Here is a 19,710-nt window from a genome sequence, read left to right as displayed (position 1 = left end):
TCTTCTTCATGGAAAAATAAGACATCCCCTGAAAATAAGACCTAGGGCATATTTTGTCATTTCAAAAAATATAAGACAGTGCCTTATAATCGGGGAAACAGGGTAGTAGATGTTTTCATTATTTCACCCACCCCTACACCTAAAAGAAACCTTTTACTGGGAGATTATGTAAAGTGCCATTTCTGACCTGGTTCTAGACAATACAGATTGCCTGGTTGTTATAATCCTCAGCCTTTTTTTACCTTCTAAATCACTGACCAAAAATAAGTATGCAGCTGCAGTGTTCTCCCCAGAATTTTTTTTTTCAGCTGGGTGGGGGTAAGCTGTAGCTGAGTGGTCAAAAAGGGGGCAGGGCAAGCCATGGCAAATTTAGTGCTCCCAGTAGTTTATGCCACAGGTATCCAGTAACCTATATTAGTATCAGTGTTCTACCTACCCCCTATACTTTGTTCCAACTTTCTAATGCCTGCCCTGTTGGTATGCCCAATTTTTCTATACTATGTATTATGTCCCAACTGTCCAGTGCTGTGTATTTTCATTCAACTGCCTAGTGTTCTAAGTTCTAAGTTTTAGTAGTGTAATAGTGTGATCAATGTGGTGTAACAAGGGAGGCTTAGTTCACATTAGGACACGCGTGAGATTGAGCACATTTTTTTCTTTATTTTTACATTATGAGAATGCCTCTGAAGATGTATGCGCAGAAGGAGCAGTCCACAGCATCTTGGTATATGTGACACAAATATCCCAGGAGGCTGCGGATTTCCCTCTCAGTTTTTACCACTATGGCAGTAAAGACAAAAGAGGAGAGGGTCGCCCTCAGGTTGGCAAATAAACATATAAACAAAAAAAAAAATGGAAAAACAAATCAAATTTTTCCAATATATAATAGGGAAAAGTCACTTGTTTATATAATGTTAAAATTGTAGTGATGCTTTAATAGCATCATGCATGTGATAGCAGATGAGGGCAGGACAGCCAGAATCCCCCTCTCATCACTGCCCATAAACTGTCTGTGAAGATTATCCACAGTGTGATAGCTGTGTGTGTGTAAAAGTTGTATGTCATATTCTGCAGCCTAACAACTTGCTGTGTTCAAACCTTCAGATCTCCTAAATCGTTGGTCGTAGAAGCAGCTCTTCCTAATATAAATCCTGGCTCATGCTATCAGATATGGGGGTGGGGCTGCCTGTGTGCCACTCCCATCAAGGCTGAGCTGTGTGCTGAGCACCCCACCCACCTCCCATCGGCAGCAGCAATCCTCTGGATGACAGCTGAGCACAGAGCAGCCTCACTGAGATCCGTGCAGAGCATTGGAGCTGCGGATGGGAGGTGGGCATTAAAGGTGCGGCAGCCGGGCGGAGCAACTGGCTAAAATCTTCTAGGGAGAACTATGCAGCTGGGATGTTAACACAACTTGCCACACAGATATCTGCATCTTTATGTGTGATGGAAATACCTTGGCAATAAAAACAGCAGACGTCCTATGCAAGTTAAGGCATCTATAAAAACACTTTCTTAAGTTAGATAATTGGAGAATTATGGGCTTATTGATTTTCCATAGCACTTTTCCACTGACCTTCAATGAGAATGTCCTCCAATAATCATTCATCGGCTGAAGACCATGCTACAATAAATAGCTGCAGTGAAGGAAGGAGGTCCAGGCTCTGGTATACATGTGATCTCCATTTAATAAGGATGGGTCATCAGAATAAAAACCTGCTTCAAAATTCATTTGCATACAACACTACAGGAATGTACTTGAAGCACATCAAATGTGGGTCAGAAGGTGGTCAACTACAGGTCAGATGATCATAGAAATGTACAATTCTGATGCCACCTACACAGACCCACACACAATTTTTATGGTAAAACATCTTATTTGTGTCACAAAGGCATGTTTTACTGCCTGTTTATCTTCAGTTCCATTTTATTTATTTTTTTATTATGCTTGCTAGTAACTAATTCAACTTTTACTCTGGCTGCAGAATAAAGGTAGATTTTTTTTAGTGCAGAATAATAGGCTTACTTTAAGGACTGTGAAAAATGGCAATTAACCCAAAACTTCATCCATACTGAGAGGAGTCTTAGACTTGCAGGGTCCACTAACCTGACCCCATGAGGTCATTTGAACCTGTCATACACAGGAAAGCTGTATTCTGCCTCTGTGCTGCCATTACAGGAGTAATGAACAAAGGCAGATTGAGCAGTCTTGACAAATGATACGATCAGGCCATCAGAAACACGTTGGATTATTGCTTCATCTATTCAAGATGTACGGATTCTAGAGCACTGCTGCGAGGCAGCTTCGTCACACAGAGAAGCAAGCCAAGCTGTTAAATTAGGATTTATTGAGATTTGCTAAGTGGGAAAATAGATATTTATAGTACAAGAGAGACTGGTGAAATGATTCATTTCTGATTTACAAAGGACAAGCAAACAGTAACCCTTTACATGTTTGCACATATCTGTAAATGGCTGAAAATGCTGTCATGCTAAAAATTGCTTTTTATTATTAGTAATATAATACAGCAATCTGAGACGATCAGAGGTATACCTTATATCCCATCCTAAGGCAACTACATATGTCAAAGATAGCAAGTTACAGCTGGTAACATCTGTTCATTCTGACCCTGTAGAGGGCGCTCTTCACCAACAATCTGTTCTTTTGAATACATATTAGTACTCTTCCATCCATATACAATTCAATTACTGATACTAGGAAGCACAAGCTGTTTACACACTGAAAATGTAAAAATTGTTTGCTTCTATAATGAACGTTTGCTGCAAATTACATGGGTTCCAATATCACAAATAAGTTAGGGAAAAAAAACTGTATTCTGTGCGTGAAATTTGAAACCATGCAGTTTACAAATTTAGTACAAAACAAAAAGACCGATATTTGTGAATCAAGACTACTTCTGACAGATCTAATTGGATGTTCATAATTATTTAATATTTTAAAAGTAAGCCTTCTTGTAAAAACTGACTGTGAAAGGTGTTTTTGCGCATACAATCAACAAACAGACACATAATATACAAGAACTTGCACATATATTGGTAGGGTATAAGACAATGCCCTAACATTTATCTAGGCATTGCCTTTTACCAGATTGAACGATAACCCCAGCACTCTGAACAAAGATGTTCATAGCCTCCATATACCCAAAATGTTTTTTTGTATGTTCAGATGAACAGAATTACACTATCTCTCAATGACCCAAATATCTGACAGTGCACATTGGAATTCTTCAACAGGCAGTTTCATTTCAACCTGCTCTACTCTTCACAGCATAATACAGGTAACAATACAACATTGAGAGCGAATGCCCCACTGTAATAGCCTGAATTGGGACCAACCTGAAAATCTAAATGCAGAGAAAAGTCCAAAGATGACTAACTCAACTTATCAACATCTACCAAAATCAATTTTTCATATTATATGATATAACAGACATGGTAAATTCTTCACAGTTGAAATAACATCTTAATGATATATCAACAACATTGTAAAAGCATTTGAACACAAAAATATTTGCATAAATACAGAACTGGCTGACTGTTCTAAATAACAAGAGAAGTTTGAGTATAAGTTGATATGCATGCTGTAGTGTCCTGTATTGTTATTCTGTGTAAGTCACAGAAGTCATATGAATTTCCATAGTAGTCATGGTAATCTATGCTCACTGGTCCCAGGAGATATTAAAGCGTACCTAAACTCAGAAAATTCACTTTACATAAAAGAGTAGACAATCCTTTTTATGTAAGGTAAAAATTCTGTTGTTTTTTGTATGTGCAATACCCTTTTTTTGTTAAAAAAAGGGTGCAGCACCGCCCACTAGATATATATAATCATTAATAATAGTCGATCAAAAATTAATGGGAGCGCAAAGCTTCCCAGGATATCTACATCACATATCCCGGAAGGGTTTTGGGTGCTCATTCTGCGCATGCCTGGTTCTCCAGCGCCCGGAGCGCCACTTTGGGACAGATGCTGGGACGACACGGGATCCGATGCAAGACACCCCTGGATGGATGCCCTGCGGGATTAAAGGTATGTGTATTTTTTTTTAGGCAATTTTCAGTTTAGTTCCTCTTTAAGGTATCTTAGGTCAGCTGAGGCCTTTACTTTACTCACCACTACTGCTGGTGATCATATTGACAATTGACCACTGAAATACTGACAGATATATGGTCTTTTATTTAGTTGTATTATCTTTCTGAGCAAGTGTCAATTCAGGATTACATATAAGAAAGCCACAAGCTTAACAATTACAACTGACAATTTTGCCATCTTACAATAGCCCTGAGAGTGTCAAATGTTAGCCCTAAACTGTAGAAGGAGATTAGATAGCCTTTGAGGTAGCTTACCTACCTGACACCTCTGCTCTGATAGGGAGAAAATACAAATAAAAACAGAACACATATTTTTTAGGGGAATTTAAATATTTAGGAGTTACCATTACATTTTTTGAGAAATAGTAATTACTAATTGAGCTATAGTTATCATGCAGAGTACATTGCTAGGCTCCATTCGCATACTGTAAGAAAATCAATTTCAGCCTGTTGGTAATAAGGAGTACCTTTTAGGCATACAGCGCAAAAGAAATCAGTTCACAGAAAAAGCAGTGTATTTGTAATTTCAGAAATGCTTCAAAATGTCACAAGCTGGGGGTTGTTTGCGAATGCTTGAGCATTAGCAGAACCTCCTCCCAGGATTCCTGAAATAACTCCACCACCTGCAAACTAGGTAAGAACTCTCTTACATAAGGTCTTCTATTGACTAACAGCATTTATATAGTTTAGTGCAATGCAGGAATGCAGGGCCAGAACAGCACCATGGGAAAAAGTCAGATTCAATCTGCTGCTCAGTTCAGGCAAGTATCCAATGATCATCAATGCTGGTCCCTTCTTTTCCAACTGGCACCAATGTAAAGGGAATACTGTTCCCATTAACACCAATATGGAATGCCTACTACTTTTACACAGTGGGTGTAGTTCACTAATTACATTGCTGTTGGTATAAGCAGTATGCTGCTGGTGCCTGTGGGAGTAGTGTATGACCCTTTCACTGGTGTCAGTGGGACTCATGTGGGTGTCAGTGGGAATAACAGCAATATAAAGGACATACAAGGTACACTACACCCACAGATATCAATGAAATTTGTATGTTCTGTATGTAATATACTGCTGACTTCTGCACTCATGTTAAACTTTGCCTTACATGCATCTAATTATTTCTCTGTACAGGTGTTTGTAGACAGCAGCCCCCAATTTCTAAGTTATTCAACTTTATGCTTTTTTAGCTTTATATTTGTTTATATTCTGTGTGCAGGAAAGCATTGGAATGGAAGCATTACATTTTTAACATAATGCTTTGTGTTGAGGTTTATGTTTCAATGGAACAGTAACAAAGACATATTTAGTGGTAGAGAGACAGTACATATAAGTGAAGTGTAAAATTTGAATAGATTCATGTTATATTTAACATTATGGCCACACCCACTGTTCAACATGAAGTGGCCATGTACATTACTTACCACAGTGCACTATACTTTCAGCAGCTTTTTGTCTGCAATGTAGCCACAGGCTTCCCATTCTGTTTATATTTTTTGTAATACTGTGCACAAATACTAATAAACTTTATACCTTTTGTTTTCTGGCTAAAGCTTTGTGTCAGACTGGCCATAAAAAAACATGGCATTCAACACTCCAGGCACCTACTTTCCACAGCCAGGTACCCAATGGGTGTTTGGGGGAAATTGTTTGGTTTTTGCAAGCTTTTTACAAGGTCTGATCAGGTTTTTTTGGACGTTTGCATTATTTTTAACGTTTTGCAAAGTTGTTTTGTTTGCACATTGCAAGGCAATTCAAATGCTTTCAAATGCACAATTATCTGCAGATGCCTTTGCATTCATTTTTTTAATTATTTGCAAACAGTTGCTATTTAAGTCTATGGAAATAGAAGGGACAGCAAACTGCCCCTGGATGCTGCATTGAGCGTTCCAAAGAAAAAAACATGTAACACTGTCATCTCTTGCTGTTTGAATAATGATTGGACTAGTTCAGTCCAGCGGTAACCATTTTCTGCAAGTGGATTTGAGCGGTAAGCATACGTATTTATTAATATAGTATATGCTTTTATTATAATCTAAAAGTTAAGATGGGAAGCTAAAATACACCATTTATAATCCCAAAACTAACCAACAAAAAGAAAAATGGCTGGAACATATTCTAACATATTCATTCCTAATCAATGTGCAATTTGGCTGATCTTGACAAGTCTTACTTGGAAACGTCAGGCTATTCAATTGCATTTCTTAGAAATGATGGAGGTATGAAAACCTTCAGGATTATTGCAGTTTACTGTGCAGCTTACAATGGCTTTTCTGTGCTTAACAGTTCTAAAGAAATGTGAGCTCAAGAACAGAAAACTTCCTTTACCTGAGTAATTTATTATGGAACCAAGTTATTTCATGCTTATCAGGTCATCGAATCCATGCCCTTCTATAGGATACCAGAATATCTAACAACACAACAATCACATTTTAGTGAAAGCATCACGATCCTGTTCAGTCTATCACAATAACCTAACAGGGGTGGCTAAATGAAAAAACACACAATATTACATAAATGCAGTACTAAATAATGCATGCTTGTAAAGCTTGGTTGTAATTGTTAGCCATTCATTAATGTGTCTAGCGTATGGAGATGGCAAACATTACAGATACACTAAATTCAGCAGTATATGTGATGGGACCATAGATAAAAGAATGAGAAGTGGTAGACAAGGAGGTCATATGGTAAAGATTGTAAGTCCCTAAAATGCACATTGGGTAACCTTTTTTCTGGGTGTTAATAGGCTGTTTATAATCTGCAGCACTATTCCAATATCTTTACCAATAAAATTTAAACTAGATAATTTCCAGATCACCCTCTGAACGAAATGAAGATACACATTGGATATCCACTGCCTAACAATCTGTCTGCTAGAATAATGGACAATAGGCCAACCAATACCCATTGTTAACCAAATCCCAGTAGCATTGCCGACTTGTAGGATGAAGAATGGACATCTGTGGGGTTGAGAATAGAGAAGGCAGATTTTTTCCTAATGCATGTCTACTATTCATTATTAAGGGCTATTTTCTAACGTTGGCTTGGGTCAATGCTTCTGGCTTACCCTGGGCTTTGTATTATGTGAGATGCAATTAATGACGAAAGTGGGACCTGCTGATTAAATGCAATAAGAATATGATGCCATGAAAAACTCCACAGTACACAGATTTGAGTATAAACCCTGAAACCAGGTAAAAGGTGTAGGTTTTCAGATTTATTGATTTTTTAAAGTGTTAAGAAAACAGTTCTGTATTTATTATTGAATACATACATAGTTAGTCACTGCTTTAGGGCCTTGGGAAGACTTTTAGGACAGGTTGCTTGGTAGCCCCCCCCCGTGTTTCTCTAAATTATCCTGACTGCAACGAACACTCTGTTATTTCATTGCAACCTACTTTGTTAAAGCCTTTGGTTATTTTTACTGTACGTGTCTCAGTGTCACAATTTTTGCAAGAAATCAAAGGCTTGATCACTTTTGATCAAGTTCTTGGAGTTTTGATGAAGCTTTGGCGATTCTGGCTCTTATGGCTAAATGAAGGTACAGAATTCATCACATTTCTCCAATTCTAGCCACAGCTCAGTTAGACTGACTTGATTGTAGAGTGTTTATGAAATATTTGTGTTGCTCTATTTTTTACTGTTGCTATTTCATTTAGCAGAGATGTATTATATATTTTTTTTATAATAAATGCTTATGCTCCCCTGTGTGAGATTTACAGTATGTCTAGTTACATGTCTTCTATTCAGATGCTTTGTGCAGCACTTTGCAAAACAGCCTGAATGCATCAAGAGCTTAAACGGCTTTTGCATAGACCCAAAGCCACCTCGTCCCGCCAACCTATTTCTACAACCCAACTAATGACTGGTCTGCTGTCAATGTGATGTCAGAAAACTCCTCCCTGTCCAACCCTGGCTCTTCAATATTGTTTCTCTAGAGACACTTTACCTCTATTCCTGTTCCTCCTAATTATCAGCTATGAAATAATAAAGTACATAGGGTACAATATCAAGTATTTACCCTCCCCCATGGTTTGCACCACCAGTAAGAGCAGAACAAATAGACATTATATCATTGGATCTAGACTAAAAACACTGTTTTACTTGCCAAAGGTTTTGAATTTCTGGCCATCCAGTTTTGAACAAAAGTAATTTGAAACTTCGTGAGATGAAAAGTTTGGGTACATCGGCAGTTTTTAAACACCACTGTATGCCTTGTGTACTTGCTAGAAATGTATAGTTTCTAATCAATGTTATAGAACATGAAATCACATTGGTTTTATGGTTCCACTATTTAAATCATGCAATATTTGGGCAGACTTTTGAAAATGCGAAGCATTCCTCTAAATTGAATCTGTATATACATAAGCTGCTACTCTTATTGTGCACCGCTGGGAAGTTGAGGTACATGCATATGTCCTTCTAAGACATCTGTCAAGGGTTGACAGAGTGTCAAATTCTCAGTCTGTCTGCTGACCCCAGTAATATATGCAGTGTTTGGAGAGTTTGCTGCTATCAACACACAATAATACAGAGAGAAGAGGACAAGTGAGATTGCTAGAGGTTAAAGGTTCTTGTGCTAAGAGAAAAGCAAATTTAAGACATTGTCTATGAAAATACTAATATAATCTGGGAAGAAGAGCATGTTAGATAAATGTCATATGTTATCTCAGAATAATTTATCATAATTATATATGCTATAGGTGTAACTAGCAGAATACCAATTAGTGTTTGAACAGCACACTCAATTTATAAAGAAGATACTGGGGCTTATTTCACAAACACAACCCATCCAATGTTAGGATTCAGACACGCCTATTTATCAAAAACTAGTAATCAAAAGAAGAATCAAAACTGTTTTTTTCTGATTGCCGTTGCTTAATGCCAAATATCTAAAAGGACAATCATGACTTTTTATGGTGGCAATCTATTTAGTTAAATAGATAACTGATGCCACGTTTTGCAGAAGCTTATATGTAAACATAGATCTACATTGTATGTGTTTAAAAGCAGCAAGTGGCAAATGTGGCAGTAAGGGTGTTTAACTCAAACACATCTGATGTTCATTTTAGCCTAAAGAATTTGCCATTATCTCCATCCATTAGTGTTGGGACTTTATCTGGTATGACAATGATTAGACAATGTGGCAATGAAATTTTTTAAAAACATTATATACTTAAAGGGTGGATTTTTAAAAATGGTGATCCTGATTAAAAGAGGTGATCTTTTCTGCTGATCATCCATTTTATAAAAGGGCCCAACAAAAAAATAGTGTTATGTTTACAATTTTCAAACAGACCTTTTTGATAATTGTGAACCCAAAATGAAGCAGAAAAGACCACTAGTAAGAACCACGGCTCCCGTTTTCTTTAGTATGGCTTAGTGGAATGATTCTCACAGAATTTGGAAAAAGCAGGTGTTACTATGTTTAATATTATTAACATATATCATAATCCAAAACTTTTTTTGGCCTTTGGATGGAATAGGAAAGAGTTATTGTATCTGGCAGATTCTTACACCTGTATGAGTTAATGAGGTGGAAATTCTAGTTGTCCTGGTGAATATTGTTGGCAAGTGATAAGTGGAAATATCTTCCAAATAAAAAAACTATTGCGACAACAGTGACTACTGTCTAAGAGAGGTAAATGCTATAATGTGAAACCATTAAGACTCCTTATTTCCAATGCTTACTTGTTTTGACTCATGTTCACAATATCCCCCAGTGTTTGGGCATTACTATGGACCTTTGTTCTTAACTGTTGTGCTTAAAGCTTGGCAAAACTGTAGTCTTGATGAGTTCCTATTGTGGATATTACCAGGATTTCCCAGTAGCAGTGGTTTGTGTTAACTAATATATAGGCAGATATTTTCACTCGATCTGAACAGATTTAATTTTATTTCCTATTGTGGTTTGGAACAGAAAGGAGGGGAAATCTATCACGTGCAAACAATTCACAGCTCTAAAGCAGACCTATCACCCACATTTTTACTTTACTTAAAAGGTAGATAACCCCTTTATAGAAAGATGAATGGGGACCAAGGAGGATTCCAGAAAGGCACAGGAATAAATTGAGGCCAGGTGTGGAGGGATCAGGGGCTCTGCGGAAGTAAAGGTAAGGGTTGTATTTTTTAATTTACTGACAGCTTCCCTTTAGGAATTACTTTAAAAAGTATATACTTTAAAAATGAATTATGAAAATTACTAAGATACCTGAATTACCAGAAATCAGTGTGTTGTTTGACAAGGTTAATGCGAAAGTGAGTTTACTAGTAAGAATATTGTCATGTCTAATACCTTCACATAGGACAGCATTGGGATTGATTTATAAAATTATTTAATATGGATAATAATAATAAGCTGTATTTATAAATCACCAACATAATACTTAGCTCTGAACAATAGATTAGATGAGAAACCAAGAAAAAAAAACTAAAACATGGGGAAAAAATGCACATATAGGGCCATTAGACTGGACATGCAGTAATAGCCCGACCAGTTCAGACAATGTACTATATATTGTATATGTGATACGGTCATGTATATCACTACACTTTCTGGAAAAATATGCAAATATATTATTGTAGCTATATTTTGGAAACTGATACGCTCAAATTATATTAATGAATATAGTAATAATGAAGAAACATAATGAAAAAATTTAGTTAGAATATCACACACTCTCTCCCATTGATTTGAATTTTCAGAAAAGCTTAGTTTTATTGCAAGAAACCACATGCAGGTTAATTTCCTCGCCTATTTTTAGGTCTGAAGGAAGAATAGTAATTTTGCTACTGAAACCCATAGACTTCCTTTTCCAATATGGAAAAATTAAGAGAAAAAAATCATCTGTATACCAGACACAACAAGAACAGTTCTTCCTGGGAGATTTATGGCTGATAAGGCCATTTTGGGGTGCAATGGGCACCAATCAAGTAATTCATCTGTTCTACAAATATGAATCACATTTCAACTAGAAGCTCTGTGGAAATGGTTAATAAAAACTGAGCTTTCTCTGATGTTTTTTTTAGCTTCAGCGGTGGGAAAATGTCAGCGGTCACTTCATCAAGATGAACCACTCATTACATACAGAGAGGAGATACAGTCTTCAGACATGTCCTGTTTGCTACCATCACAAGCAATAAATCTTGGAGAAGCTAATTCACTTCACCACAGATAAATACAAAGATGTGTGTTAGAAGCATTATATGTGATCCCTAAATCCTTTAGCTCATGGGGAAAAATAGGTCTGCTAGTGAAGGGATATAAATCTGCCTCTGGGGAAGGGTTATAAATGAAGTGGCAGGGGAATGACAATTTTCTTTACAGCTGGCTCTGTGGTGACAGTAAAAGTGGAAAGCATATTTCAGTAAGAGCCTCCTAATTTTATCCTTTAACTTTTAATAATTCTCTATTGATATGTTTTTATTTTTCTTCAAAGCACATTTAAGGAAATCTAATCTTTCTTATTATTTATGCATGGTACAATATATACCTGAATGGTCACAAATAGACATAATGAGCCTGATTTATTAAAGCTCTCCAAGGGTGGAGAGGATACACTTTCATCATTCACCTGCTATTTGCTAGCAAATGTTTTGAATCCTGGACCAGATCTATTCCAGGTTTTCTGGATCATCCAGCTTCACTGATGAAAGTGTAGCCTTGAAGAGCTTTAATAAACAGGGCCCATTGTAAGAATGGCAAATCAGACTATTCTGTACTGGGTGGTACTGCAGAAGGGTTGCCTGTATAAATGTTTAATTCTTCTACAAGCATAAGACCAGCTAAGAACAGAGTAGTCTACTTAACATGACTTGACACCTTGAAAATATAGAGAGTAGGTTGAATATGCAGACATGATCCAGCTGCCCTTAGTGTAGGTAATTTTAGGGAGCGCAAACTTGGAAAGAGAGGCCTGGAGCATACGAGAGAAAGGAGTATAGTGGAAGGCCAGCATGACTGTGCAGACAGGCAGGGAGACAGCAGAGGGTTAATCATTAGGAAGTGGCACGTGCGGAGCGAGAGGAAAGGGGGAAGGGGGGGGGGAGGGGAAGAGGTGCAGGGAAGGGATGAAAGGAGGGGGCCAATAGGAAATAAAAAGGTCAGGAAGAGTCAATAGAGGCCTTTTTCACGAGGGACAGCAAGAAGAGAAAAGCTTTAGAGTTGGTGATATAGCTGCTTACCTTATGGCGAAGGTGGAGGAACTTCTGGCACAGTTGAGGGTTGCTGCTGAGACCAGGGGTTCAAGCTGGCTTCAAGAGCAGGTGAGCTCTCTGTTGCAAGGAGTGGCTTCGGTCCCCACGTCTGATGGACTGGATGCCAGGCGGCCGTGGAGGATTAGGCCTCCGGCGTGCCTGAGTCCTGAGCCCCCCAAGACTCGGCACTGTTTTTAGGAGCCCCGTTAGGGACCCTCCGGTCCCCCGAGCTCAGCCTCGGGAGGCTACTGCTGATGGGGAGGCCGAGAGGAATCCTTGGCCACGACGGAGTCGCAGGGGAGAAGTCTGTGGGGCTGCGGATGCCCTGCAGACTTCTCTCCCTCCTTCCAGTAGAACTGATCGTGCAAGAGGCAGCAGGAGGATGGATGCTTCTGGTGGCCGTGCTGATGGTGAGGACAGTCAGCCCCTTCTGACTGCTGGAGGTCCAGAGGATAGGACTGCAGCCCTGGAGTCGCGGGGCTCCAGGGCTCAGGACACAGTGGCTTCTGCTGTGGGAGCTGTGCGGCGGCAGGGCTCCTCTGCATTGCGGGGGGAGCCAGCCGGCCTTTGACCGGAGGATGCACGTGCGCAGGACGCACAAAAAATTGCGGTGAAGCCATTGGGCTCCGCCAAGATGGCGGCCGGGCCTGTAGGCGCTGGCATAATGGCAGCCGGGCCCGTGGGCACCAGCATGATGGCAGCCGGGCCTGCAGGCTCCGCCAATATGGGGGCCGGGCCTCCAGGCTTGTAGCAGGCTGGCCAGTGGCCTGTGAAAGTGGGGGGCCCGCGCCAGCGGGTGCTGGCACTGGGGGTGGTGGCGGGAGGAGGTCGGCAGGTGTGGGTAGCTGGGGGGCCACGGGGCGTCCAGGTTTTCAGCCTGCAGGCCAGGAAATGGAGTCTGCATGGCCTGCAGGCTCCAGGAGTGTGGGTAAGGGGGCGGGCTTATCCGGGATCAGGCTTTGTAGCTGATCCTGGAGAAGAAATAGAAGGCTGCAGCAGGGTTAGACATGCCCCTGGTGGTTGGGAGGGAGAAGGGCTGCCCATAGTTAGAAGGGGAACACAGGCAGGTCCTAGTACCCTGCCTGGGATGGGCAGAAGGGGGGCCCTTACAGGACGGCTCTGAAAGTGGCAATATGATGTCGGCACGACCTGTGGGAGAACGCCAGAGATTGGCGCTACAGGAGGAAGCTGGGCCCGCTGCGGCTTGGGGCCCTCCGGCTCCAGAGGCTTGGGCCGAACAAGATGAGGCGCTGTGTGGCGAGCGCTCTGAAGGGGAGGTGTCGGAGGTGGACGAGGAGTGCAGGGCGTCTGCGGCCCCGTGCGGCCCAAGGAGATCTGGTGGTGCGGCCTCAGGATCGGCTGGTTCTGGTGGTCCCGGTAAGTCCCTTGAGGGTTTTTCTTCTGGGGGGGCGTTGGGGGGGTTGGGGGTGGGGTAGTACTGGTTTTGGGGGTTTGGGGGTGGGGAGCAGCATTGTTTGCAGGATATTCTGGGGGTGCTGCGCTCGGCTCCACTGGGGCTGGGTGGGCTGTCCGGGGCTGGGTTGGCTGTCGGGGGGGTGGGCGATGAACATCGGGGGGGTGCCCCTGCGGCTGCTGGCCACAAAAGTGTGCCCCGGCTGGGCTCGGTGGGGGATGGGGTTGTGGTCGCAGATAGAGAGGAAGGGAGCAGCAGTGTGGGTGAGGCATTGGACATGGAGCAGCGGGACCCTTCCAGTGATGGTGCCAGTCCGGCTATTGATCAGGTGAGTGTGGGAGATGCGGCAAAAGGGGAAGTTTATGTTTGTTTTGAAGGGCCATTGGGGGCCCATTTGAAACAAGAGGTGAGGGATAAGATTTAGCGTGGGGATTTTGTGGACATTTTTTCCTTGTTGCCGTTTGAACGCTTCAATTTGGATCGTGGCATGGGTGAGTGGAAAAAGGGTGAGGAGGAGCAGAGGCGGGCTCGTTTGATACCCAGGACATTTGCCAACTGGCTGCAGGCGTTTGCCATCTTGGCCAGTGTCATTGGGGAAAAGGCGCCAGAACATTGTTCGGCGCTGTTTTGTTATTTAGACGCCATTGGCGAGGCTTATAGGGTGTAGGGGGGTTTGGCTTGGCTCCGTTATGATGAACAGTTTCGGCAACGCAATGCCATACGGCCATCAATCCGTTGGGATCACAGGGACATCAGTCTGTGGATGAAATTGATGATGCCGGTTAGGGTGGTAAGTTCGCCCTTTCTTGGGGGGGCCGGGGGTCAGGTCGCCTTGGGGTCCCCGGCCCTCAAAAAGAAGGGTGTTTGTTGGCAATTTAATGAAAACACGTGCCGCTTTGGCGCAGCCTGTCTCTTCCGGCACGAATGTTCCGGTTGTGGCGGGGCCCACGGATTGGTGCGGTGTTTCCGTCACGGGAAGGGGCCACCAGGGGACTTCACTGGAAAAAGGGAGGACGCCAGTGATGGTAGAAAGGATGGCCCCCTTTCTAAGTAGGTATCCGGACAGAGTCGCAGCGCGGTTGTTGGAATCTGGTTTTAGGGATGGTTTTCGTATTCCTTGTTTGCTGGGGGCTCCGCCGCCTCGGGCTAGGAATTTGAAATCGGCCCGGGACCGTCCAGCGGTTGTTTCGGAAAAATTGGCCAAGAAGGTGGAGCTGGGTAGGATGGGGGGGCCCCCAATGGAAGGTTTGGTGGTGTCTCCGTTGGGGGTGGTGCCTAAGAAAGAGCCAAACAAGTTTCGTCTGATACATCATCTGTCCTACCCCCTTGGGGGCTCGGTGAATGCGGCCATTGACCCTGAGTTATGCTCGGTGTCTTATGCTTCGTTTGACTGTGCGCTCAGGTGGGTGCGGCGGTATGGTAAAGGGGCTCTTTTGGCCAAGGCCGACATTGAGGCGGCTTTCCGCCTGCTGCCGGTACACCCTGAGAGCCAGCGTTTCTTGGGGTGCATGTGGCAAGGGCGTTCTATGTAGACAGATGTCTGCCCATGGGCTGTTCCTTGTCTTGCGCACTGTTTGAGGCGTTCAGCTCCTTTTTGGAGTGGGTAGTAAGAGATGTGACAGAGGTTCCGTCCATTATTCATTATTTGGATGACTTCCTTTGTATTGGACCGGCCAATTCCTCGGTCTGCAGGGTTTTGTTATGTTCGCTGCAGTATATCACGCAGAGATTTGGAGTCCCGTTGGCGGCGGACAAGACGGAGGGACCGAAGACTGAGCTGGCTTTCCTGGGCATTGTAATTGACACGGAAGCCATGGAGTGCCGGTTGCCGGAGGATAAGCTGCGTGGGTTGGTTGCCGAGGTAGTGCAGGCCAGCAGGTGCAAGAAATTGCAGCTGAAAGAGCTTCAATCACTTTTGGGTAAGTTGCACTTTGCTTGTAGTATCATGCCTATGGGGCGAATTTTCGCTAGGAGGTTAGCAGCCGCGACTGCGGGGATTTGGCACCCAACGCATTTTATTGGCTGAATAAAGAGCTAAGGGCAGATTTGGTGGTGTGGCGAGAATTTCTGGAGGGTTACAACGGGCGCTCGGTGTGGATGGATGGGCCGGTTGTCAGTGCAGACCTGGAGCTGTTCACGGACGCGGCTGGAAGTGGTGGGTATGGTGCGTATTTACAGGGGGAGTGGAGTGCAGGGGCCTGGCCAGAGGAGTGGGTCAACTTGGGCTTGACATCCAATTTTGTGGCCCTGGAGTTGTTTCCCATTGTGGTGGCGTTAGAAATCTGGGGTCCCAAATTGGCGAACAGGAAGATCCGTTTCTGCTGCGACAATATGGGGCTAGTTCAGGTGATGAACTCTTTCACAGCCTCGTCTGGGCCGGTGATTAGGCTGATGAGGCATTTTAGGTGTTAGGTGTTGAGGTTGAATATTGTGGTGGGGGCGGTTCATGTGCCAGGGGTAAAGAATAACATTGCGGATGCCTTGTCTTGATTTTAGTGGGACCGGTTCCGGCAGTTGGCGCCAGGAGCGGCCCGGCAAGGAGTCGGTTGCCCGCCAGCATTATGGAGGATCGTATTGGATTTCTAGCGGGTACGGTCCGGCAGTCCTTGAGTCCTTCTACGTGGGCTGCTTACTCGGCGGTGTGGGTGGAGTGGTTCCGTTTTTGTTCTCAGGTTGCGGGGTCTGGGGTGGAATGTAATGGTTTGAATCTGTTGTTGTATTTTTTATGTCATTGTTTTGCGGAAGGGGTATCGGTTTCGGTGGTGAACCGCAAGTTGGCGGCTCTGGCTTTTCTGTTTAAATTGTTGGGTTGGAGGGATGTTACAAAAGAATTTGCGCCAGGTCTTAAAAGGCTATAGGAAGGGGCGCCAGGTGGGGGATCGGAGGAGGCCGGTGTCTTTTGAAGTGTTACGGGCGGTGTTGGGAAGGTTGCAAGAAGTTTGTGCATCCGGTTTTGAGGTGCTGCTGTTCAGGGTGGCTTTTGTTTTAGGTTTCTTCGGTGCAATGCGGATAGGGAAATTGGTGAGCCCGGCGACTCATCGCCCAGGGGGGTTGCAATGGCATGAGGTAGTCTGCAGGAGGAATGGTGTTAGCCTGTGGATTTCTCGGTCTAAGACCGACCAATTGGGCAGGGGTTTAGGGGTTGAATTGGCAAAGGTGGATGGTGGTGTTGCTTGCCCGGTCGCAGCGGTGGGGGAATTTTTGGGGGTAAGGCCGGTGGGGCCCTTTCTTGATACTTGCGGATGGAAAGGCTTTGTCTAGGTTCCAATTTTTGGCGGTGTTTCGGAAGTGTTTGAGGGCTGCAGGTTTGAATGACAAGGAATTTTCTTCGCATTCCTTTCGGATCGGGGCTGCCACGGAGGCGGCTAGGTGGGGTCTAAGTGAGGAGGTCATTAAGCTAATTGGTCGGTGGGAGTCCAGACGTTTTCGATTGTACATTCATCCACATTTGGTGGTGTGGTAAGTGGGGAGATCGGGGGGGGGCGTTTTGTTAGCTGGGGGGAGGTAGGATTGGACGTTAGCTGGTTGGTTGTGTACAATGGAAAAAAGGGGGGTATTGTTGGTTGGTTTGTGACTGATGGGGTGGTTATCAGGGGGGTGTATTGCCCGGCCTGGTGTGGATCCTGGGAGACTCGTATGTGTCAAGGGGTGCGCGCAGAGCGGCTGTTCGTCCTGATGGTAGACAGCTGGGCATCCCTCGATCTGCCGGGCTAGTGAGATGGCTCGGTGTGCCGGGTCTCACTTGGAGCAGGGTCATGCCGGAATTGAATCATTTTGTGGGGTTCGATCGGGTACCTGCTGTACTAGTGTTACACGTGGGAGGGAATGACTTGGGTGTCAGGCTGGTTCGGCAGTTGATTAGGGATATAAAGTGGGATTTTTTGCATTTGAGGACTCGGTTTAGGCGCTTGGTTGTGGTCTGGTCGGATATGGTTGGTAGGCTGCATTGGTCGCGGGCTAGGTCTGTGGAGAGGTTAGCTTGTTAGCTTTTCTGATTTTCACAGCCAAGCCACTTTAATGCACATACCTTGGACATAAAAAATTAACTTTAGTGAATAAATGTGTAACCCTCTCTCTATGTCAAGGAAAGCAAGTATGGCATGGATACACTACACCATACTTTTTGTTCGGCGTTATTTCTTTAAAATACAAGCATGCCAGTACACTACAGGATATCATTTAAGTAAAACACATTTATGTGTTTAAAAATAGAGTGTGCTGCATTAATAAGACAGGAAGAACTTGCCAATCAATTCTCTTTGTGTTAATGATGGCTGTTTATCATTAGAAGACAATGTGCACAATGATTATACAGGATAAAAGACTAGAGGTGTTACCTGCAGTTTTGTTCATGTAAATTTTTACTTTATTTTTTAGGCTAGCCTAGAACAAGCAGTCACATTTCTACATATGTGTCAACCCAGACAATCTGGAGGACTGTGGATCACACACAAGGTAAAGATCCAAGAAGAAAGACATGCTGGTCATAGAAAATGCCCACTACCAAAAAGACTAGCCTTGACCGCTGCTGTTGTGTCAATGTACAAGGACTGACTTCTCTTAAAAAGTCAGGTCTACCAACAGAATTGAGAAAAGCAACCCCATCATATAAATCTATGGGGTTAACAGATAGTAAACCAGGACTCCCTGTTGCTTTATTTTTGTGAGCATTTTGTCACCCTTATCCTTTCAGCAAAAAAATGCTTGAAAAGCATAGTTAGAAACATTTTTAGTAACTTGCACGGCAAGAATCCACAGAGTATAATGCAGCTGATCCTGCAGGAGTGTGCAATACACAATTGCCAAAAGAGAATGCAAAACAAACAATCACACACAATATATACAACAATAATTCTGAATATTATAACCTCTTCTTGTAACTTGAATGATAAAGATCAGGATCTTGCAATCAAAGAGGCAGTCTAATCCCAGCATGTGTTTCCAATTATATTTAGATTACAACAGTGCTTCTAATTGTTTTTATTTTCCCATTGCTCACTGTTATCAATTACCTTCACAGACCTTGTGAAAACTGAATTGCTGCAGGTGGTCATGGGTAACATCACATGCGAATAAAGCATCACTCATTGTCTGAGAGACATTCAAGAATTAGTTCATATTAAGTCATCAAGTGGAATATTTTGATGCAATGTCAATGCCCTGGCATGTGTTATTAGACAAGAAAACACGCAAAGAAATTAAATTGTTTTACACAGATAAATGAAATCAGTGATGTATTTTTTTGGGTATAAAGAAAGTGTTATTTTTATCAGTTCAGCTACAACAGATTAAATCTTACACTTATTTCCGCTTGTAGGTCTTCCAATATCAAAGGTAATACTTTGTACTGTTAGGAATTTTATTGCATTTATTCTATATCTGCTTAATAACACATGCTATTTTAATGCTGGAAAGAACAGGGTAAACCGATTTTTTGAAAGACATTGAACTTTTTGGTGATCAGATTATAACTTTATGCATCTTATCTATTTGTGTGTTCATCTGTAAATTTTTTTATGTTATTTGGAACAGTTAAGCTGCGTACACACGTGCAACTATTGTCGTTGGAAAGGATCTTTCACGATCCTTTCCAATGACAAAGGACTACACGATGCATGAACGGTGCTGTACATACAGCACCGTTCCGCTCTATGGAGAGGGGAGGGGGAGAGCGAGGGAGCGGCACCCTGCTGCGCACTCTCCCCCTTCCCTTGCATTAGGATCACTCGTCGTTCATCGTTCGTGGATCCGCCACGACGGATCCACGGACGATGAACGACGCCGACTGTACACACGCCAGATTCTCGCCGATGCCGATTATCGGGCGAGAAAAATCTGACGTGTGTATGCAGCTTTAATGCTAGCACTTCACTGACTGTGAAAAGCATTACTAGAGTTATTTATTAACCTAATTAAATTAATTAATAATTGTAGCCACAAAAAGTGATTAGTATGTTCAAACCTGGGTACCAACAAGATTTTCTTTC

The 19,710-nt window shown here is 42.8% G+C and overlaps 1 protein-coding gene and 1 long non-coding RNA gene across 5 annotated transcripts in view; one reads left to right on the top strand and one right to left on the bottom strand.

The window, feature by feature from the left end:
• NEXMIF (neurite extension and migration factor) overlaps positions 1 to 19,710 on the bottom strand; it is a 306,480-nt gene that overhangs the window by 23,258 nt on the left and 263,512 nt on the right. The window lies entirely within an intron of this gene.
• Positions 4,631 to 18,949, top strand: LOC140344252 (uncharacterized). The gene is made up of 3 exons (XR_011923527.1): positions 4,631 to 4,874; positions 18,101 to 18,178; positions 18,744 to 18,949. It is a non-coding gene; the product is annotated as an uncharacterized lncRNA (long non-coding RNA).

The sequence above is a fragment of the Pyxicephalus adspersus genome, chromosome Z (assembly GCF_032062135.1).
Source record: "Pyxicephalus adspersus chromosome Z, UCB_Pads_2.0, whole genome shotgun sequence".
NCBI lineage: Eukaryota > Metazoa > Chordata > Amphibia > Anura > Pyxicephalidae > Pyxicephalus > Pyxicephalus adspersus.
This window is presented reverse-complemented; position numbering and strand designations above follow the sequence as displayed.